Source organism: Lynx canadensis, chromosome A2 (genome assembly GCF_007474595.2).
Source record: "Lynx canadensis isolate LIC74 chromosome A2, mLynCan4.pri.v2, whole genome shotgun sequence".
Lineage (NCBI taxonomy): Eukaryota > Metazoa > Chordata > Mammalia > Carnivora > Felidae > Lynx > Lynx canadensis.
Window position 1 is genome coordinate 153,955,487 of NC_044304.2, and position 9,993 is coordinate 153,965,479.

Sequence of the window (9,993 nt, forward strand, 5' to 3'; positions counted from 1 at the left end):
TTAAAAATATGTATTTATTTTTGAGAGAGAGAGAGAAAGAGAGAGAGCAGGGAAGGGGCAGAGAGAAAGGGAGACACAGAATCCGAAGCAGGCTCCAGGCTCTGAGCTGTCGGCACAGAGCCCAACATGGGGCTTGAACTCACGAGCCGTGAATCATGACTTAAGCTGAAGTCAGACGCTGAACTGACTGAGCCACCCGGGCGCCCCTTTCTTGTAGCTTTTATGAGGTGAGTCTCCTCTTCCCTCCAACACCTCGTTTCCTGTCACCGTGGCAGTGGGTAGCAGATGAGGGTTTTAGTGCCATCTTGTTTGCGGTTCTTAATGTGATCAGTTGAATAGTGTCCTCCCAAGTTCCTATGTTGAAACCCCAACCCCCAGCACCTCAGAACGTGACCTTATTTGGAGACAGGGTCACCGCAGATGTAGTTAGTTAAGATGAGGTCATTAGGGTGGCCCTCATATAGTATAACTGTGTAATTTCACAAAAGGAGATCTGGACACAGACAGGCATCCAGGGAGAATACCGTGTGAACACAAAGACTGCGGTGATGTGTCCACAAGCCAAAACCCACCAAAGATCACCGGCGAACCCCTGGAAGCTGTGAGATGGGAGCAGGTTCTCCCTGATGGCCTCGGAAAGGGTCAATCCTGCTGACTCACTGTTCTTGGATTTTTCAACTCTGAACTCCGTTGTCTACCCCCCATATTTTGTAGTACTTTCTTACAGCAAATGAATACATTTACCTGCTTCTCCGGTAGGCTGTGAGGAAACAGCTCACCCATTTCAAACATCAAAAAGTGCTTAACTGCTCAGATTTTATAGACCAGATGGATGAAACATAAATCTGTCTTTGGACTCACCTTAATCTTTGTCTACTGGGACTGTAATGACCTTTCAGTCTGGAGATGTGTCTTTGCACATGAAGTATTCTGGGAACAAGAGAGAGGAAGCCGGGGCTTATGAAACCAGAAAGAACAGAAGAGGGCAAATACATGTCTTCTGCCTGAAAAACCTTATCAAACACCAGGCACGGACATTATTCCCCAGCAGTGCCCCCATGGAGACCACAAAAACCAGAAGAGGTTTGCCCCTCTGGCTAATACACTGTGCGCCTCCAGGGGAGTTTCTACTTGTGGGAGAATAGAGTGGAGTTGTGGCCCACACAAACCAAAGAATCCCGGGCTGGGGCTTCATGCAGGAGCCTTTTCTCCAAAGACAGTCGCCTAAATCCCTAAGGGCTACAGCCTGCTCCTATCTGTGCCTGAGAAGGAAAAGGGGGTCCCTGTGGGCAGGCTCATGGAGAGCAGGTAAATTTGAAGACTGTTCCCCTTCCTCTTGGCAGACACAGCCCTCGCCAGGTTGCATGGCTTTGTGCTCGAGCAAGGGCTGAATTCCAGATCCCAGGGTCCCACCCTCAACCAGGTACCCTTGTGCAGTGAGCTACCTGCACAAACATACATGGCAGTTCTGACGGCTCTCTCCATCCCCAGTCTGCATCTGCTTCTATTAATGACCGCATCCCATATGGGTGAGGCTTTTGTCCTGTTGCCCAAGAATGGCAGCGAAGGTCCAAAGTTGTAGATAAGAGGTACTAAATACCCTATATTCTAAATCCAAGGAACCCTTGCAGTCAGACTAAGCCTATCTGCAGGGTTATTGAGTGGTGTCCTGAGAACTTTCTTTCCCTCCCAATATAAGATCACAGAGGGAAAGAGGTCATCAACCGTGGGGAGTATAGTGCCTATAGAGAGAAACTATTCCCTTGAGGGGGGTGGGTGCTTTTGTGACAGCTTTGGTAACCGGTCTTAAGAGTTACCTTGCTTCAAGCTTATGCACTCCTCGCTAGCTGACCTAAGTCCCTTCGTCTGTAGCAGAACTAACTTTGAGATTTGCAGACCCCTGGCCTTGAGGAGTGAAGGGCCAGACTTTTCCAGGAGAGAAGGCCCGACTACATTTAAAAACAGGGGCCTCAGACGCCAGCAAGTCTGTTCAGGATCATGCCGACAACATAGGACTAACCACCTGGGCACCTGCTTCACCTGCACCCAGCGCCCCCTTCTCTCCCCTCCTTTCCTTTCCTCTCTAAAACCCTCGGGCTTCGCCAGGACGGAGAAGATGGTCTTTGACACATTAGTCCACCATCATCCCAGTTGCGGGCTTGCTGAAAAAAGCAACCTTTCCTTTCCCAGCATCACTTGTCTCTGAGTACTGACCTTCTGTCGGAGGAGTGATTTTTCCAGCAATGAGAAGCCCAACCCCATCTAGGAACCGGTTCTCTGTCCAGTAACACGTTCCCTCCATGAAGCCAAGCTGGGGGATGCAAGAAAACCCCCAGTAAAGTTTACTGTGTGTGTGTGGGGGGGGGTGTCTAAAAATACAAGACTGGAGTCCTGTCCCCACCTGAATGTGTGCTGCCGAAGGCTCTTGTTCCCTGGGTCTGTGCCTGCAGACCCAAGGAGTGGGGGTGGGGGTGGGGCTGAGGTGGCTCTCTCAGAGGCTGTTTCAGGAACCCGAGAGTTCTGTCTTCCCCTGCCCTCTCTTCCGGAGGTGGCACTCAGGGAGGACAGGCCTGTTCTGAGCTCTTAGTCACTGGTGGAGCTCTCTCCGGGACCCCTGTCTCCCCGAACGCCTTTCCCCGCTCCCCCCACCCCCCGACAAAGAATGGGCTTTCCTAAGCCAGACACCCTTGCAGACAGGTGTTGTGCAGAATGCTCTCAGAGCCAACCTCACTGGGGCCACGGGCCTGCCCTTTCAAAGACCAGGGCACTGTTAACACGAGGCCTTACTCATATGTGGCCAAGGCCCACCTTCCTCTAGGAGGTGGGCCCGCGCCACGGGGTGCAGGTGAGCGAAGGGCCACCGATCTGCGCACCCCAGCCCCCCAACGGGGCCTAGGATTGGGTCTACTCCCCACCCTAAAGCGTTCTCGCACTAACCAGAAACGTTCCCAACTTGTAGCGTCGGCCGGCTTCGCGGCCGAACGCAGCAGTATATCCTGCCGTCACTAGATGGCGACCCTGCGTAAAGGTACCGCAGAAAGTCGCTACTTCGCGTACCCCGCCCGGCTGCCCGAGGCGGAAGGGGGGACGCGGGGCGCCTTCCCGGAGGCGGGGTCCGCGGTGGGACTGAGCCCGCGCGAGGCTGCAGGGGAGTGCGCGGGCGTGGCCGGCCCCCCGTGCCCCGTGCTCGGAGGCGGGGCTCTGGAGCGCTGCTCCGCCTCCTGCCCCGCAGCGCCCCCTATGTGCTCCGCCCCCTGCCCCTGCCCCTCCCCTCCCGTTTAGCGATCCCTGCGGGATTTTGGTGAGGCAGTGTCTCTGGGGCTGGGACGTGAGCCCTAGAGGGGGAGAGAGTCGCACCCGGCCGAGCAGGGGCCCCTGAGGCGTCGATCCCGGACTCAAGACTACCCAGGGTGGGAGTTGAGCGTCAACTGCAAGAACAGTTTCCTCGAAAAACCAGAGTGGCTCCCCACCTTGATAGCTTATTGTCTTCGCTCCCTCTCCCGCCGCTGTAGCATGCACTCCAGGAGCAGGTGCACTTGGGCAGTGCATGACGTTGCCTGCAATTTTCCAAACTAGCCCCCTCACCTGGGGTTTCTGCCTTAATCTCCCTCCTGGCAGGACAGCCCCAGAGTTACCAGTTTTCTGGAAGGGTTCCCTGAAACCACAACCTTCTGCTCCAGAAACCAAGTTATAGGTTTACTTGTTTGCGGGGCTTCTGGTCCTCTGAGGACCTCTGGTCCGCTTCTCTTCCATATTAACCACTCACTCTGCCCCATGGTAGCTGAATTCAGGCTGCCGGTCTGGATGAGAGAAAACAACAAATAATAACCACCAAAAGTCCCAATTAATTGGTTCCTGTGACTGGGGTCAGAGCCCATGGCGGCTGCTTGGTCTTCAGGAGAGATACTTCCCAAGAGCTTCTTGAATCTCCCAAAGTTCAAAAATGGCATTGGTTCGGGGCGCCTGGGTGGCTCCGTCGGTTAAGTGTCCGACTTCTGCTCAGGTCATGATCTCACGGTTTGTGAGTTCGAGCCCCGTGTTGGGCCCTGTGCTGACAGCTCAGAGCCTGGAGCCTGATTCAGATTCTGTGTCTCCCTCTCTCTCTCTGCCCCTCCCCCAATCGCACTCTGTCTGTCTCTCAAAAATAAATAAACGTTAAAAATTTTTTTTTTTTTTAAAAATGGCAATAGTTCAAGAAACATTAACGATGGTCATAACTGCGTGGGGTTGCTCGTGACATCTAGTGGATAGACACCAGGGATGGTGCTGCACATCCTACAATGCACAGGACAGCCCGCCGGGACAAAGAATCATCCAGACCAAAAGGGCAACAGTGCAGAAGTTGAGAAACCCTGGAATATGGGAATGTTTATTTAGCTTCTGTGTTGCCCCTTAAAAAAAAAAAAAAAATCTTAGTCCAGGAACACAGAGTTGGTCCTGTGCTTATTCTCATTCTATAAGTTAACTACCTTTTCCTTGTCTGTTTTTTAAATTTTTTTTTAATGTTTATTTTCGAAGGAGAGAGAGACAGAGCATGGGCAGAGAGTCTGAAACAGGCTCCAGGTTCTGAGCTGTCAGCACAGAGCCCAACATGGGGCTCGAACCCATGAACCATGAGATCATGACCTGAGCTGAAGTCAGACACTCAACCGACTGAGCCACCCAGGCGCGCCTCCTTGTCTGCTCTTCCCTTTCAAACAGTTGTGTTCTTTCCTTTCCTATCACTTCTGGAACTTTGCTGAATATTCAGCGATGTAGGGACAACAGCAAAATGCAGTGATAGCTGGCTAGCTGGCCAGGCCTGCTCACTAGATTGAATATTCTTCCACACCATTGTCTGAAAAACCGCACGTGCCTGGTTACCGTGGGCCTTTGGTTATTCACAAAATGCAAACACGAGGACTTACTCAGACTCACTAAGACTTACCCAGAGTCTTACTGTGTTAGATTGTATTACGTTTATTTAAGAAGAAGTTTAGACAGCAAATATTTGCTGGGTGAGTTTAAGAATAAGTGAGGAACTGACCCCCAGCTTATTGTCTAAACAGGCAGGGGATCGGTCCCCATTGTGTGAACACAGGGGCTGATACCCAAACTCGTTTCGGGGGCGCTAGTTTATCTCGCTCTGTGTGCTCCAGCCTCACGTGGGATCTACCGATGCGTGCAGTTCATGACTAATCCTGATGCTGACATTGAAATTTTTCTCACCTTCATGTCAGTGGCATCAGGGAGACGCTGACTCAGGAAACCTGCCCTGCTCATTTCTTGTCCTAATGAGGAAACTGGAACATTTCCTTTTTAATATCTTTTTTTAAATGTTTGTTTGTTTATTTATTTATTTTAACGTTTATTTATTTTTGAGAAAGAAAGAGACAGAGCATGAACGGGGGAGGGTCAGAGAGAGGGAGACACAGAATCTGAAACGGGCTCCAGGCTCTGAGCTGTCAGCCCAGAGCCCGACGCGGGGCTTGAACTCACGGACCACGAGATCATGACCTGAGCTGAAGTCGGCCGCTTAACCGACTGAGCCACCCAGGCGCCCCAAATGTTTGTTTATTTTTAATGTTTATTTATTTTTGAGAGAGAGAGAGAGAGAGACAGAGTGTGAGCGGGGGAGGGCCAGAGAGAGGGACACAGAATCCCAAGCAGGTTCCAGGCTCTGGGCTGTCAGCAGCGTGGGGCTTGAACTCACCAATGGTGAGATCATGACCTGAGCCCAAAGTTGGATGCTTAACCGACTAAGTGCCCTTTATTTATTTATTTATTTATTTATTTATTTATTTATTTATTTTAAAAAGGTGGGGGGGGGGATACGTGTGTGCATGTGGGGGAGGGGCAGAGAGATAGGGAGAGAGAAAATCCCAAGCAGGCTCCGTGCTGTCAGTGCAGAGCCTGACTCAAGGCTCAAACTCAGGAATGGTGAGATCACGACCTGAGCTGAAATTGAGAGTCGGATGTTCAACTGACTGAGCCACCCAGGTGCCCCCTGGGAGAAAAGTTATTTTAAAAATGTATATGTTTGCATGAGAACAGCCTAGGTCTTACTTTGGTAGTAAAATATGCATTTGTTTTTGTCCTCACAGAAAACAAAAACAAAAACAAAATCAGAGTTGATTTTTTTCCCCAGTCTGTACAAGTGGAGTCTTCTGTCACTTACTGGTTCCTGTCACCCTCTAGGGAGAGGGCTAATGCATGAGGCAGTGGTTTTGGCAGGATTATTATTGAAGACATCGTTCTCATCCAAAAGTCAATGTTTTGGCCAGGACCAGCTTTTCTTGACTGCAGATTTTGGTCCCATCAGGAAATGCTAAACATAGCTGTCTCCATGCCGTCAGGGCGGGTACCCGGGGCACTCCCCCTTGTGGTGCATGAGGCCGGGTGGTCTCTCACTCAGAAACTTCTAAAGAGAAAGGCAGACCGTGGGGAGGCTCGGCCTCCACCCACTGGTGCAGGACTGGGTATGCTGTCCACAGGATACACCGTCAACGTCCGTATTCCCAGCACCCGGCATGGAACCCAACACGTAGTTGGTACTCGATAATTGTTGAATGCATCTGTTAAAGGGGGAATTTTTTGATTCTTGTCGACTTGATTTTCATGTATCATGGGAAAAGGGGCGTCTGTGAAATGGCCGGCAGTTCCTGGCTGGTGAGTCAGCGTTGTCTCTTAGATCCCTCATTTGGCACAGTTGTGAGCAGGGGGGCCTGACCGCCCGTGTGGCACCTGAAGAAGATTTGACCCAGGAGCAGACACTGTCCCTGGACTCAGAAACAATACCACGGAGTTGATCTGACATGTCTTGGTGATTTGCAGAATGTTTCTGGTATTAGCTACATGTAAACGTTCATCGCCCTAATACTGGTGAGTGGCGTAAATGGCCACAGCAAAATCAAGCACTTCTGGGCATCCTTGGGGGCAGGGTACCAAAAAAGGGCCCCAATAGGCCTCAGATCCCCCCAAAGACCCTTTGAACCCCAAATGCAGGCCCACTCTGTTTCTGAAAAGGAGTTAAGTCCCCAGCCTTGAGCCAAGGCTCAAGGCCCCAGAGAGCCAAGCCCTCTGTCCCCCTCTCCTGAAGGTCTCTGCTCCTGACCAAGGCACATGACAGCTCTGTTTCGCCCAGTTCCTGGTCTGTGGCCTTGAGGATTGCTATCCCAGGCCAATTGCCTCGCATCCAAAATCTCAGCCACGTCACCAATTATGTGCACCCAGTAATCTTCCCCAGTAGCTATGAGGCAAAAATTCTAACATAGATGCTCTGAATACAACTTAAAGGTGATGTTTAAGGAAAATGCGCAGGTACTCAAACATTCAGAAGGATAGAAAACAAACAAAAAGAGTCTTACTTCTGCCCTCCATATCCAGTTTCACTATGTGGAGATAAACACCCATGAACTTGGTTTCTTGGGTATTCTTGTAAAAATCTTCATAGAAGCACACACACACATCTTAGTAGACACACATGAGTTCACACCATACACACCCTTCTGCATATTGCTTTCTTCTAACTTTTTTTAAAAGCTTATTTATTTTGAGAGAGAGAGAGAAAGAGCATGAGTTTGCAAGCAGGGGAGGGGCAGAGAGAGAAAGGAAGAGAGAGAATCCCAAGCAGGCTCCGCACTGTCAGCTCAGAGCCCAACTGGGGGCTCCGTCCCACAAACCGTGAGATTATGACCTGAGCTGAAATCAACAGCTGGACGCTTGACTGAGCCATCCAGGTGCCCCTGCTTTCTTCTAGCTTGATTTATCTTGGAGATTGTTCCAAATCAGTATATGCGGATTTACCTTGTTCTTTTTAAACAGCTGCATATTATTCCAAATATATGGTATATATTTGTTGTCTTTTCTTGCCAGCAGCCTTTTCTCTTTCTTCCGGGAATAGTAACCTGCATTTGCTTCGGGGAATCATTTCTTCCTCACGGCAATCCTGCGATGTGCGGTGGTGAGGGGTGGGGGGGGATGACCCTGATCCCATCTTCGGGCTTGGACATATGTCCTGGACCCTACTGCAAGGATTGATTCAGCGATGGACATGTGACTCTGGCAATACCACTTGTCACATGTCACATCGGGGCAATGCCAGTCATGGCCAGGACTTTATTCAAACCGTTAAGGAAAGAGAAGTCAGTAAGGGACAGGGAAAGGACTGTGACTTGGGCAGTAGATGGCTTTGTGACCCTTCCCGTGCACTGGGAAGCAAACAGCCTACAAGCCCCTGAAATCCTAAGGGAATTGTGTTATCAGAGACACTGGCGAGTGACTCACGAAGGCTGGTGTTGGTTAACCCACACGGACATCTCCAGCCCTGCCGCACCAATGACAAGCAGGCTGTGCCTTGATCCCAGGTGCAGAAATGGTAATGTGGGGATTTACAAGCTACCACCATGCCCACCCTTATCGTCACTGTCACATTCTTTAACTCTTATGGACTCTCTCCCTTCCTGAGGACAATCTTTGGAGCAGCTCAGGGAACACCCTGAGCTGTGGTATTATTTGTGCAAAATAATTTGTGCAAAATTATTTGTTCCTTCAAAGATTCCTTCGCCACGATCATCTTTTGAAGTGCCTGTGCCGGGGAACTAACCAAGCTCATGCTCATTTCCTGGGCCACAATATCATTGACAGCGTGTCTCACACCTGGCTCTGGGGCTGGAACATCTCTTGGCCAAAGACATTTGATGATCCCCTCTATTTCCACTCCGAACGTTCTATTTGTGTGCTCTAGTTGGGTTTGCAAACATGGGCTGCATATTCGGGCTAGGCTGAGGATGGAAAAGATTCCGGGTTGTCACCTGGCCTGAGAAGGGGCTGATAGAAGATGAATCACACACATCACTGGGAACCTGTTGGTAAAAAAAGGGCAGGACGAAGGAGTGGTCCTTTCCTCCTGGGAAGACTTGTTCCAGCAAGATGAGCCACGGTCCAGAGAGAAACACTTGACCCAGGGGAGGCTCTGCCCCAGCAGAGAAGCATTTCTTTAACAGAAAGATGCCTGGCCCCGCCCCCATCCCTCTCGTTTTCCTGAACCCAAGGAAGAAGGACCTTGCAGACCCTTGGCTGCAATCGGAGTTGTGAATCATACAGCAACACTCACATGCACTTGGCAATGAGAATTTGATTGTTGACAGCCAAGAATAGACTCTGTGAAGGGGATTCTGCCAAAATGCAACCACGAAATAAAATATGTTCTGCTACCAATACTTAGTTTTTCTTCTTTTTGGGTGGTTTTACAATTTTTCACTTTATTCACTTGTGTAAAGTGAAATGATTGTAAGTGATGTGTTCCTAGCCTTCTTTATGCCGAGAGGGAAGACCTCCCTGGTGTCTCACGGTAACGTGCATTCTGATTGCAGATCTTAGGTGATTTGGTTGACTTCTGGGTGTAGTGTGGTGGGAAGGCAATCTGATTTCTCAAGTCCAATCCAAAAGAATAAGCCGAGAAACCTACAAACTTATATGTAGGGTAAGCCCTCATCCCCATGGAAATACAGGAGGAAATGAGAGTGAGGGACCATTAATGAGATAGGAAACAGATGCGGGACTGGGATTGGAGACGGAGGTTCAGAGCTAGAGGCTCAGGTGACCCTGGGGCAGCCAGGTAGGGGGTACAGGCTGAGTGAAGGCCATGGAGGAAGGCCCGGCCTGGGAGTCAGAGAACCCACCCAGCCGGCGCTTGCAGGGTGCAGCCTTCGCAAACGCTGTTGACTTGCGATTTGCAACCGAAGCCGAGGATGTTGTCAGCGCACATATGTAAGAGTCCCCAGCGCTTCGTGGAGGTTCACCAGTGTGACCTGAATCTGAAATGTTCCTCCACTTGTCCCCTCAGACCTTGGTCCCCCCGTCTCTCTCTCCAGTGTCAAGAGTCTGGCCGAGTGGCGGCCTCACCCCTCTGCCCTGACTCCACGACAGCCCAGAGCAAAGCCCTTCATCTTCCTGGAATCTCACCGCGTCATCCCTGTAAACTTTATTCCCATTTCACAGAGGACAGGCGGG